Below are 14,249 nucleotides of genomic sequence, written 5' to 3' on the forward strand. Positions count from 1 at the left end.
CATGTGAGAGAGAGAGGCCACGTTGCCGTGGTTACCACCAATCCCACTCAGGCTGTCAGCACTGAGGGAGCAATGGTGGTGGGATGCGAGAGGAGTACGGAGGTGCCGTGATACATCACAGTGCCAGAGTGTAGCAAGAGGAAGGGTCAGTCAGGAGAAAGTGGTATCATGCCTCTCTGAGGGACGGCCCTCCCACTGCTAATCCAAGCGAAGCTGGAGGGGTTCCACAGCAGCAGCAGCAATGCTGAACTAGGCCATGAAGAAAGTGAAACTGAAATCCTGAGGAGATAGACCACGAAGGAGAGCATCAGAGGGATCACATGAAGAAACATCTGACTGGCAGTGATCAGCTGTGCCTGTGATCATTGCCACTGCTGGTAGATTCATTCTCCCAGGACCAGAGTTACATAGGAAGAGAGAAAGGAGATGCAAAGGGGAAAAATGATGAAAAAGAGCAGTGCGGTGTCGGATCGCTGCTGCAACTCTCAGGCCCTCCTGCTACTCACTCTGCCACTGCCATCCCTTATTGCTACTGTGATACGCCCAGAACTGACTGTGAGTATCCCTGTTTGAGCTACCATAAGTTTAATTTAAAAGATGTAGTCGGCTTCAGAGGGACTGAAGAAAGCCTCGTCATGGCAAATCAAGCTGGGATACAATCTTTGAGGTCTCAGCGATGTCAGATGAGGCTTGAGGCCAAGAGGATGGGAAAGGCTACAAATTTGATTAAAAATAGAAACAATGAAGCCAGAATTAATTAAAACAAAGATGGTGGTCAGGTGAGAAAACCATGGTCACCAGATGACCATGGTCATCATTTGCCCTCTGTGGAACAGTTTTAACTTAATATTTACCCCATTGAAGCCAAGTGTTATGAATCTGGATAGGATTGTGGACCCTTAGCCTGAGGCAGAGTTAGTGCAACCTGAGAGAATGAACCCCCGCAGGTCTCCACCATCGGGAAGCAAGGCCAGAGAGATGCAGGGGCCAGCTGGAGCTTCACCACTACCAATCCATGTTCCCTGCAGGTTGAGCCCTTGGGTGCCGGGGCCGGCTGGACTTAGGTGGGCCCCTGGGATGAAGGGAGGCAAAAAGGTGGGCATCAGGAGGTGAAGCGGAATCTGGACTGAGCTGAAGGAGAAGAGCAGAGAATACCACCATCCAATTCCAAACAGAGGCAACGGAGAGAGGGCCGAAGAATCCGGTCCGAGGTCACGGCTGCCAGAGGAAGATAAGACGTGAGCCGATCCGAGGTCAGGAAGCCAGAAGGAGACAAACGAGGGCTGGTCCGAGGTCAGGAAGCCAGAAGATCCATCTGAAGGGAGAAGACCGGGAAGAAGACCAGGCAGGCAGGATCCGGAGCTGGAAGGCTGGAACAGGATGGGAAGCAGGATCAGGAATAAGGTATGCTGGATCAGGAGACCTGAAGCAGGAATGCTGAGAGGAAGAGACCTGTAGCCAAGTCGCCTGCTGATGGTCTTCGGCAGGTTTAAATACCTGCTGAGCTCTGATGTCATCTGGAGGGGCCGACGGAAATTTCCCGCTGCGGGCCATTTAAGACCCCCAAGGTGGCACGCGTGTGCACCTAGGAGGAACCCAAGGAGGGGTGGAATTGATGGCGTCCTGTGGCAGGGAGGCCCAGGACAACCCTGGTGGCATGGAAGGCCACCGCCCGTGTTGGAGAGGCCCGGAAGGCGTGGGTCGTGCCGGGAGAGAGACGGCGTGTTGGGCAGTCTGCAAGGATGGCCGGGACGGACTGTGGCCGTGACTGGTGAGCCTAACACCATGCTGCAGTTTTGAGGCTAAAAACCCCTAAAACAATTTTGGAACAAAAGTTAGTCACCAAAGAGAGTCCCAAGGAGTCCTGTCAGAGTATTACATATATAATAAAAGTGATAGGTTTAAAGAAAAATAAATATTATCAATGACAATATGACCTGAAAGGTCATTTGAGGACAAATGCTGATAGAAGCTGACATGCATAATTATAACCACAACACAGAAGCCAAAATCCCCTCACTAATAAGAATATTCAACCAAAGAGAGGAAACAATTAATTTGTTATCAACCATCTTTACAATTTTTCAACATAGAGAACAACGTCATCAGAACTTAGTGCAACAAATTTTAATCCACTGTTTTTCACCACGCAAACAGCATCAGCCGTTTTTTTAGCACTTTAATGTAATCACTTGACGTTGTATCTCACTATTTAAACACCCATTTATTTATTTATTTCCCCAACCCAATTCCCTCGTACCAAAAAGTTCTATGAATTTTATTAAACTAAAAGAAAATAATTTTTTCTTAAAGAACTGTTAATGTCATAGATTAAAACATGAATAAATGAGGTGTCTTGATGATCTGCTGTTACGAGGTGTCCCCTGATGAAGGCTGGTGACAGCCGAAACATGGTCCATGTTGGGGCAGTGTTTGGAATGCTACAATGGGAGCTAAGAACTTTTATTGAAAATATTTAGTTTAATACAATTCTAGAACTTTTTGGTACAAGGGAATTGGGTTGGTTAAATACATAAATAAATGGGTGGTTAAATAGTGAGATACAAAGTCAAGTGATTACATTAAAGTGCTAAAAAAATGGCTGATGCTGTTTGTGGCCTATTGCGTGGTGAGAGTCAGTGGATTAAAATTTGTTGCACTAAGTTCTGATGACGATGTTCTCTATGTTGAAAAATTGTAAAGATGTTGATTACAAATGAATTGTTTCCTCTCTTTGGCTGTATATTGTTATGCATAATCATAAGAAATGACTAAAATAAATTAAAGAATTTATAGGACATTGTTACCATAAATAATTAAAGCTTTTACCATGTTGGTACCTTCTGAACACCCCTAATTGAATTAGAACAACCCAAAGCTTCTCTGCGAAAGCAGCACTGCCATGGCAACCGAACCGAGGACCGAAGCTGTAACCATGACAACTCGTAATGAGGCTGGCGCATCTATACAAATTCCGGTCGCAGTGCAGGGACTCAGAACAAAGTAAAAACATTAGTAAAGATTTTTAAGCATATTAAAAATACCTCCAGCAAAAATATAGATAAAGCAGACAGGGAAGGAACATAAGATTAATCATTTAACCCATCTGTCAGATAGCTCCAAGTACTATTTCCCACAATGATGACAGCCAGGCCGGTAATCAACTCCCTATGTGAGCTAAAGGTAGTTATAGAATGCAACTGAGAGAGACCTGACTTTTAGCGGAGCAGACCTGCTGTCATAATGCTCTGAGTACAGGCCCTAAAAAATGTTCACAAACACTTATAAGGGAAAGAACAGTCAAAAACATGTTAAGGGTATGAATGTGCGAGGTATAGAAAGGTTTTGTTAATTAGTGTTTCCAGAAAAGTTAAGAAAAATTAATAGGTTAGTGTATAATAATACAATAGCTGCTGCATGGAATTTAGAGCAGCTTATTTTAGCAAATTAATGACTGTCAGAGATATATGTTTGTGAGACTCACGCTAAAAGTTGCTAAAGTGAAGTGTGAGCTGGTGTGCGGCTGAAGGTATTAAGAAATAACCTTGGGAATAAAGGTCAATCCAGCACTAGTTTACAACAAATAAAGAGAAAGACAACCAGAAGAAGCTGTAGGCCCAGCAGTTTTAAGCAAGTATGACCCAAAATTGTATTAATCATATTGCCTGCAAGAGAAACACTGTAAAACAAGGGTAGTGAGGACAATTAGAAAAGTAAAGATTACATGTACGAATGAGTAGGGAAAATGTAATTGTAGGGTTACTTAATTGTATTTTGTTTTCTTCAGTTAGATTTATTACAGTTACGATACGTCACCGTAGATGCACGTACACTGAGGGAACACGACTGACAAAGTCTGCAGAAGATCATAATATTGGTTAAGGGAGTTAGTCTGTTTTTATTTATTTGGTTAAAGCACAGGTTAGGAGGTCAAAGGAGAAGGAAAGAAGAAGGTGGAAAGGAAAGAGAACCGCCACTGAGGAGAACTGCAGAACAGAAAACAGAGAGCAAGAGAAAGAAAAGCATAAAGGAAGCAGATAAGTACATGCACTGGTAAAAAGCAATCAAGCCTGCGCCCATAGATTCAAAGTAACAGAAGGACACATAAAAGAGAGAAAGGAAAGTAAAAGAACAAAGAAGTAAGAAAGATGAAAAAAAAATAAATGATACTTGAATAGAATTCCTTCACACAAACAGGTTGATGCTATAAAAGAAAATTGACACTAAGTATCAATTCTTAGACACCCAAGATTAGAAAAGTATACATCACAAATAGAAAGTTGAACTATATGTACAATGTTAATTTGAATTTACTTATCTGCTAAAGTGTTTGCAAGCAGTTCATGCTGTATTCATTTTCTTAGGAAATAAGAAATAGAATACTTTAACAATACAGTTTAAATGAGCTTATTATAGAAAGTAGTTAATATTTGTTCTTAATAATAAAAGTCTTTGGTTATTCTTTCAATTCCTACTTGCTCAATTGAATTTGTTGATTCTGAAACTTGGGTCACTATTCTAGAGGGTAGAGCATATTTAAACTGTATGTCTTTGGGACAAATGACATCAGAAAACTTGCTGCCTCGTCATTCACCTTACCATCTACCTCGGCCACAACAGAAATCTTCAATCCCACAGAGCCCTGTTTATATAAACCTCCCCACACCTCACCTCTCCTCGAGACCACCTGCCACAGAGCAGACATGGTCTCGGCACCTAGAAAGGAGTTTGCATCTTCTCAATCACCTCAAAAATAATACTTTGCTAACCATCAGAGCTGCTCTTAGTCCTTTTAAGCTTGATATATCCCTACATTTCCCCTCTGGTTCCTTTAGCTAGCTATGCCTCCCCCAATGATGCCAGCCTGTGGCCTTGCCCGATACAGAATCTTCTCAGAGTAGCCTACAAACACCGGTTGAAATCTGAATTAGCTCTAACTTGTTTTGAGCTTTTCGTTGAAATAGCCCATAATAGAAAATTGACCTGGGCTCACTGAGTAAAATTTAATTTAATTTGCTTTATATTTTATACTGTATGTACCCCACATTTAAATCATATACAGTAAGGATGAGGAGCTTCTTTCACAGAAGGCAAATTGTTTTACAAAGCTGCTGCATGCAATATAAAAGATCACAGTGGTACTGTGTCTCGGGACAGACGGATTCAGCCTTTTGTGTGCAGGATCGGCTTCTCTGTTAGTGCTGGGGGAGGGGGGAGATGGAAGCAGTCAGAAGTGGCTATTCCCGCCCTCCTACCTCTCTCCTTATACCCCTCTCCAGGCTCTTCACCAGTCTCCCCTCCCACCTCCCTGGGATGGTGTGTGCAGGACCTGCTCATCAGCTGTCAGTGCCGGGCAGGTTCAGAAGGTGTCTCTACTGCTTCCCCTCTCCCTCAGGGCATAATGGCTAGTCTCTCTCTCTCTCCTGAGGTCTCTGAAAGCTAGGTGGACACTCTGGGAGCTTCAAACTACCAAAACCGGCATCCGCAAAAAACATCGCAAAGGATGATAACAGCCGTAACGCAAGCTATTGCACGGCTTAACGCTCCTGAAAAAGTTATAGCTAAAATATGCATTAAAGCCGTGCAATAGGGCATTGCAAAGCGGTAAACCCAACCCACTCCCGCCCCTAACTCCTCCTCTTTTTCAGATTTGCATCGCAGCATATGATATGCTGCTATCGCATGCGTTAAAGACGTTTTCGCATGCGTTAAGGGCTTATCACATGCGTTAACGGCGCTTTTAATGCATGTGATAAGCCCTTAACGCATGCGAAAACGCCTTAGCACATTTTGATAAATGAAGGGTCAGTGTCTTCATTCTGCAGCAAAACTCGCTGACTGTGAGTGTCTGGATGGGCTATTTGCAAAAATAATGGGTTATTTGGCCCATATTCTGAGCATACCTTAAACTTCATTAATCATAACAACAGTTCCTGCACCTTAAAGTAGTATCAATTTAGCTCCTTTTAGTTATGCAAAGGAATAAGGATTTTATAATCTTTAAACAGTTTAAAAATACTTAGGCCATTAAGGTAACAATAGAATGCTTCACAATCTCAGACCCCCAGTAAGGCATTCTGGGCATAATGGGTTTCTGCTGGAGTTAGAGTCCTGGAGCAGAATGCCATGGTTTCCAGGCCTTGCCATGGACTTTGGATATTAGATGTAAAACTTGCCTTTCCAAATCTGTGCTGAATGCGAGTTATAAATTCAGGTAGAAAAGATAGGTTTTTGCCCAAGAGGGCGCTTAATCTAAAGGCCCCAGTTGCACTTGCTAAGGCTTTTTGCCTATTCTATGTCTATGGGAAAAAATGCTTAGTAAATATGGCCCTAAATTAGTACCTGAGGCAATTGACTTACCAAAGGTCAAAAGGAGCATCAGTGGGAGAAGTAGAATTTGAACCCTGGTTTCCCTTGTTCTTGGTCCACTATTCTAACCACGAAGTAGCTATTCCTAGCTGCAGTTTTAGTAGCACACATCCTCTGCTGTAACTACTGGCATTTGCAGTTGTGGGTCTTTGTAAGTTATGTTTTGACATGCATACCAACATTTTTCATGATTGCATAGTAAAAATATGTTTGTGCAAGTTTTAGTGCTAAGGCCCATATGTGTCAGATGTCTGATTAAGGAGTGTTTTCATGTAGCCAGACTTCAATATGTAGTATTTCAGGTGTACTGTATGTTGATACTGTAGGGACCCTCTAGGTCCCCACTGTCCAGTTTGTCCCCAGCTTATGCCCTAAGTTAGGATTAGGTAGTCAGTAGGAGTTTGCAGACCATCCCTTGCAGACACCTCCCGTGAGATTGCTTGGGCTGGTCAGCCTGCATAAAAGCAAGCAGAGAATGAGGTGCTGGATGGTTTTCAGTAGTTAGAGTTCAGTTTTGGGAGACGCTGGAGGGCTTTTGGAAAATTTTTCCCCATTTTTAGGCCCCATGACCTGATACAAGAGGACGAAGTATATTTCTGACCCAATACTTCCTCAGGCTGGCAGGGAGTGTCCCTGAGAGTGGAAGAAGAGTTTTTGGGAGAGTCTCTTTTTGTAGGAAGCCTGGCCTTGCCTCAGGACAATTTTTATCCTGTCTAGAAGAGGAGGTAAGGTAAAAGGTTCCTTGGATTCCCTGCCTGCGCTACAAAGGAGAAACAGCAATGGCTTGCTAGAGAAGAGAGGAGTACATTTGGAGAAGAGTTTTGTTCCTGTTTTAGTTGGGAGGAATTTTTGCCACCTGGTCCTGCCCATGAGAGGGAGAAAAGATTTTAATTTTTGCATTTTGGGGAATTTTCTAACCGAGATCCAAAAGAAAGAAACAGAAGATCCCAGTCCTACTAGGAGCCATTCTCTATTACTCAGAAGTGTTGGCTGTGTTTCCTAGCGTCTGCCTTCTGAAGGGACACCGTCTCAGCTGTGCGGGTTTCAGACAAGCGCTATTTTCAGAATTTTGTTTGAGAAGATCAGTTGGAGAATTTTTGTTGCTAATTGAATTGAATATATTTTTGGTTGTAGTAAATTTTTGTTGGAACACCCCACCAGTCTGTCCAGTGCCTTTTGTAAGAATAAAAGTGTCATAAAACAAGGACATCCCGAGCTTGAGTTCATCTGACAGAAAAAAAAAAAGTGAGAGACTATTTTCCCTTCTGGTTTAACTTAGGTCTTAGAGGTTGATCCTCGCGGCCCCCTTTGCATCCAGAGCCTGTGGACTGGGAGAGAGAGAGAAAAAAAAACAAAAAGACAGGGAGTTTGTAGACAAGGACTACCATCTACCCCTATATTCAGGAGACCCACCAAAAAGGGACTTGTAATACTCTAATAAAATTGATACCACTCAATTTATACAAGGAAGAAACTAGAAATTATGCATATACATTTCAGCCCCGTGGTTGACCATCACTAAAGCTGTCAATCTCCAGAAGGACAGACAGATTTAATCACTCCAGTAGCATTTTCTGACCGAAGTTGAAAAAGGCTAAAAACTCCCACTTTTAATTCAGTTTGCATTAAAACAGAGTCTTAAAAATATGGATATTGAGGCAAGTTATCATAATCTGAACTGATCGCATGATCTCATCACAGTGGTTCTCTTTTGTTTTTGTAGTTTTAATGTTTTGTGATCCAGTGGTAGACATTTCTGTCCTGATCACTTATGCTGAAGGCAGAGTGATCCCAGAGGATTCTGGAGATGTTCTAAACTAGATAGATAAAGTTCTTTTTTTGGAGACTTCCTCTCTCTGGAGAAGGCTGGCCTATTCTTCAGCAAAGCATATGAACTTCAGCAGACATCTGTTTTTAGCTTTGAGCAAGGTGAATTTGTTTGTGTGACATGATTGTTTTTGCTAAGATTGATGAGATGTTTTGTAACATAGAGATACTGAAAGCCTGAAAACAAACAAAGTGAAAATGTAAAGATGAAAAATAAAAGATACAACAATAGCACAGACTTGAAACTCTGAATGTGACTGAGAAATAACTGCAGGAGCACTTAGCAGTGATCCTTGTAGAAGGGTGACGTCAGGATAAATTTTGGGGAACATATAGAACTCAGGGCTTGGAAGGTTTCATTTCTTTGTAGGGATGTGCTTTTGTTTGAAATGAAACAGAGAATGTCAATTGCATTTCCTTTTTTGTTTCATTTCATTTTGAAAATGAAACTAAACAAAATGTCATCTGTTTTTATTTCATTTCCCCCAAAAAAATCAACCGCTAGCTTTGGGTTGGCCTCCCTGACCTCCATCGCAAAAATACCTGAGCATGCCAAAATTTACCTATTGAAACCTCCCTCCACCCTGGATGCATCTTACCCATCTATGGGGTCCCCAAATGGGGCTGAAATGATCCCTAGTTACGCCTGTGGGTGAGTGAATCTTAGCACAGGCCAGATTATGACAGATTCCAGGAGGCTATGGCGGAAGCTGAAAGCTTGCCGGAGGCAACTCTGTGGCTGAAGATAAAGCTCTGGCTGAAGCTGAAGACTTGACAGAAGCAAGGCTTGGAGTGCAGACAAGCTGAAGGCTTGGAGCGGAGCAAGGGGCAGAGCAATGCTGAAGACTGAAGGGGAGCAAGGCTGATAACCAGGAACCAAGCTGAAGACAAGGAACCAGGCAACCTTGCTAGGTGAGACTGGAACGTCAAAGAACGCCCTTATATAGGGCAGGAAGCTGTGACCTCATCTGAGGGATCCACAGGCTTTTCCCACCATGGGCCCTTTAAATGACACAGTGTTGCATGCGCCTAGAGAGTTGCTGGAGTGGCAGGGAATAAAACCACTCGCAGGGCCGTCCTGTGAATGGTGAACACAACAGAGATATTTCAGGGAGATTTCCTCTCATCCTTTTATTTTATCTGGTATTAAATCCACTAAGTAATCTAATTAAGTACAGGGGTTATGGAATTAGTCTTAATCCTAGAGCTACCAATCTCCTACCAATATTTTAACTACTATTTGTAGATGACATGATACTCTACAGCTCCTGTGATGATCACGCAGCAGAACAATTCTGCAGTAGTGAAGAGTTTCTCAGATGACAAGGAATCTATTTATGTTTTGGGTACTTGACAGGCACTTGTGACTTGGATTGGCCATTGTTGGAAACAGGATACTGGGCTTGATGGATCCTTGGTCTGACCCAGTATGGAATATCTTATGTTCCTATGTTCTGCCCCACCGGGTCCCTATTTCAAAATCTGACACAAGAAGGCAAGGAGTGACTGTAGATCTCTCCATATCCATTTGTACTTCTGGAGATACAATGGATAGGTTAATATCATTGTGGGATGAGTGAATGGGGGTGGGGGGGGGGTTCTTCCATATGGATTTTAAGATGGGGGAGGTGAAATTCACCATTTTCTATTTTTTTTTTGTTTTCTGTTTATTTTTTATTCATTTTGCTGTTCATTTCAAATAAACAAAATGAAATAAACCTAAAAAAATAGAAAACAACCCAAAAAAAGAACCCCCTCCCACAACAAAATCAAAACAGAAAAATATGCACTGTTAAGTGCACAGCCTAATTTTTTGCAGCTGGTGATTCTGTCAGAGGAAATTCCATAACTGGGATATGCTTCAGAGGAGATGGTACAGCTCTCAGTATGAGAAAATCCTGCATCAAGTTCAGGGTTGGTGAAGTGCAGGCTAGTCCAGTTGTATACTGTGCTAGTCAGTTCGCATCCCAATCGACGAACTAGGCAGTCGCCTAGGGCACCAGCCATTAGGGGGCGGCAAAAAAGCATCCATGTGAGGCTGTAATCAGAGCCCATCCCACTCATGGCCCAGAGGAGTAGAGACTCAGCAGGCCACAAGCGGAAGAGACTTGGGGGGCCATGAGCAGTGACCATCCTGTTCACAACTGAGAGAATCAGAGTCTCGGCGGGCCATGAGGGGTGCCTCTGTTTGTGTGTGTGTACAAGAGAACAATGGTGTTAATGAGAGAGAGAGGGAGGGTGCCTGTGTGAATGAGACAAGGAACCTAAGTGTATGTAAGAGAGGGGACCTGTTTGAGTGAATGAGGTCGGGGCCAGGATGATGGGCACAAGGCAGAAAGCTCACCTAGGGAGCATAATACCATTGCACCGTCCCTTGTGCTCGTCTATTTTTTTCATTATTATTATTATTATTATTATTATTAATAAGATTGCTAACCATTTTGGACTCTTTACATTGTTCTGGTCATGGGTATAAAGTTTTTCAAAATCTCATCAGACAAGCAAGGAACTTAATGTTGTTACTTTGAATGCAAGAGCTGCTTGAAGATTTGGATAAGGAGTGATTTTACCATAAAAGTGGCCAAGCTTCAAATGCTGACACTTGTAACATATACTTAACAGTGTATTGATGAAGGAAGCATGCCAGGGCAGGGATAAACTTTAATTGGTGAGCGCACATATTTTCCAACCAGACTTATGTATATAAGTCTGGTTGGAAAAATAGCTGACATATCTGGGCAAATCCTGCTGAATATCCATGAAAAGATTTCCTGCAAGCTTTTCAAGTAGTAGCCAGTTAGAAGCATTACTTTACTTTAGTTGTTTCACAATTTTGGTTTTAAATGTGAGCATTTTATGAATTAATTTTATATATGTATTACTATTTTTATGATTGTTTTTCTTGGTTTTTTTACGAAATTCAATTTATTTTCTTTTCTTTTTGGGGTAGATTTTCAGACCGTGCGAATAGGCGCACTTTTGCTGGCGCATCAGGCGCAAGCAAAAGTACGCTGGATTTTAGTAGATACGCGCGGAGCCGCGCGTATCCGCTAAAATCCAGGATTGGCGCGCGCAAGGCTATGGATTCTGTATAGCGGTGCGGAGGGGAAGGAGGTAGGCTGCGCCAAGCCGCGCAGCCTACCTCCTTTCCCTCCGAACTTTCTTTTGCCCTCCCCTCACCTTCCCCTGCCCTCCCCCTCACCTTCCCCTCCCTTCCCCTACCTAACCCACCCGCCCGGCCCTGTCTAAACCCCATCCTTAACTTTGTCGAGGGATTTACGCCTCCCGGAGGGTCCCGGGCCCGCCCCCGACACGCCCCCCCTCAGAAAACCCCGGGACTTACGCGAGTCCCGGGGCTCTGCGCGCGCCGGTAGGCCTATGTAAAATAGGCTCACCGGCGCGCAGGGCCCTGCTCGCCTAAATCCGCCCGATTTGGGCGGATTTAGGCGCGCAGGGCCCTTAAAATCCGCCCCTTTATGTTTTTTTATGTTGTTATTTTAAGAAACATTGTTAACCGGTGTGAAGGTATGTACCAACACTGGTATAGAAAAACTAAATAAAATAAACAAATAAATAAATAAATAACTAAGGAAAACAATATAGAACAGAAAACTCTAAGAAAAATTCAACTTGTGACAAATAATCACTTTTTCCCATATCTCTTGTATATTTATTCATCAAAAATACAAAATAGATGATTTATCACAAAAGATGTCTACGAAATCTCTCAAATCTCTTGAAAAGACCCCAAAACATCAATAGCTAAGCACAACCTATTAAAGCAAATCGGATCATGCAATCAGCTCAAACATTTCTTCACCACAACACAATACACATCTCTCTTACATCATCACATAAACCCCACCAAAAACATCCAAGGTTTGGTAGTGCCATGTTTCGTGGAACATTTTAACTGATGAGAGTGAATTCCCCTGATGCAGGTACGGGTATGTGCTGAAACACTGCAGCATTGCAAAAAAGCAGTTTGGTAACTACAATGATTTGAAGTCAAATGGTTGGACAGAGGGATACATATTCATAATTACACTGATTGACGCATCTGGACTGCTTGCTGGTGCGCTCTTTAACGTTACCCAGCCATTCCGAGGGCTCGTGAAGTGCTGCTGTGAGAAGAAATAACTGCTTTGAAAGTGGCCTAATGTTTTTCAGCCTGTCGTATCAGTGAGCTCTTCGGATGGACTTTGGATGATCCTTTTGATGGTTAAAAGTTAAGTGGATGTGCTCAACAATCAGTAAAAGAAGAACACATAAATCTGAACATAGGCTTTGGATGTTCTAGAACATTAATTTTGTGCTTTGAATATTCTAAGACAGTATGACCATGGACTTATATTACACCTGGATTATTTTAGAAGGGTATTGATTAGATGTTTTTGGTGGGGTCTGTGTGATGATATAAGAGATATGTGTATTGTTGTGTGGTGAAGAAATGTTTGAGCTGATTGCATGGTGCGATTTGTTTTAATAGGTTGTGTTTACTTATTGATGTTTTGGGGTCTTTTCAAGAGATTTGAGAGGTTTCATAGACATCTTTTGTGATAAATCATCTGTTTTGTATTTTTGATGAATAAATATTTAAGAAATATGGGAAAAAGTGATTATTTGTCACAAGTTGAATTTTTCTTATAATTTTCTATACTATATTGGTTTCCTTATTTGTTTTAAGAGGCTTTTATATACCGATGTTCATGTCCTAGTACATACCGCGTCGGTTTACATAGAACCAAAGTTGGAAATTACATCAAACACGTGGGTACAAATAACAGGGATAACTTCCTAAGAACTTAGAACTTATAGATAAAGCAGAGAACAAGAATTAAATTAGTATAAATCATTATAAATAAATGCCCATAACTGCAAATAATTACAAATAACAGTCAACAAAAAGTTGGGTTTACATCTGACTTAATAAGCTTGAGTGCAGCATGACGTACATCTAACAGGTGGAATCATGAGGCAAAGTTATAAGATGAAATAGTTATTTGGTCATTAAATAGAACAGTGATAGCAGTCGTTTTGTTTTATACCAGTGATAACACATAACTTTACCAGGAAATGATTACCACTTGCCAGCTCTGTGAATATTGATCTCAAAGAATTATTTTTTCTCCCCTGCATGGTTATTGACATAGAGAAGAATTAATATGAAGAGGTACTTCTACCAAAGGTTTGTAGGAATAAAAGAAAACCATACTGGTACTTTTGTTTTCATTATTGCTTAAGGTACAAAATTATGCTCAGAGATTTGGGTCCTCTTTATCTATGCTTAATATTTAGGCACAAAGCAGCAGGCATAGTTTGATAATCAAAACTATGCACATTGTTCAAATCCCGCACTTTCACCATCCGTGGGACCGTCTCTATACACAAGTAAAAAATAAGTGTGTTGTCCACCATGTGAGTACTTTTATCCACAGAAAGGCTGAGTAATTTTTAAAGCCCCAATTTCCACAATTTTTTTTTTTAACAGTGCAAAAGACTTTGAATATTGCCCTAAAAGTGCTTATTTTCATGTTGAATCCCCCCCCCAGCTCCATATTGATTAAGCATCTTAAGTTGGGGGAGTTACATTAAGATGCATTAAGAAATGAGTGAGCAGTAATTCAGCTTTGCAATGGTGTGATGCACTCCCAGCCAGTACTGCAATTTAGCTGATTGATGCTCCTTTATAGAATCAAATTAAGCCCTAAACTGAACTGTAATTATGGATTGTTACCATTGCCAGACAGGACAAATGATTGTGATGTATTTGGCCATTTTGAAATTAGCTATTGTCACTGGCAAATGCACAGTTAACACACAAGGAATATTTTTGTTGGTATATTGTTAAACAAGTGGAATGAACCCATGTCAGCATGGGTGCTAGGGGTCGACCCCACTGCTTCCTTGCTCATTCTTCATTGCTATCATTCCTTCTCTCATCCTCCCTGAGCTTTCACTGCCAAGATGCTGTCTTTCCCTACTCTAGGCTTCCAGATCCTCACTCCTATTTTTTTTTACCCTTCTTCACTGTGGGGTAGATTTTAAAACCC

The sequence above is a fragment of the Rhinatrema bivittatum genome, chromosome 3, assembly GCF_901001135.1.
Source record: "Rhinatrema bivittatum chromosome 3, aRhiBiv1.1, whole genome shotgun sequence".
Classification (NCBI taxonomy): domain Eukaryota; kingdom Metazoa; phylum Chordata; class Amphibia; order Gymnophiona; family Rhinatrematidae; genus Rhinatrema; species Rhinatrema bivittatum.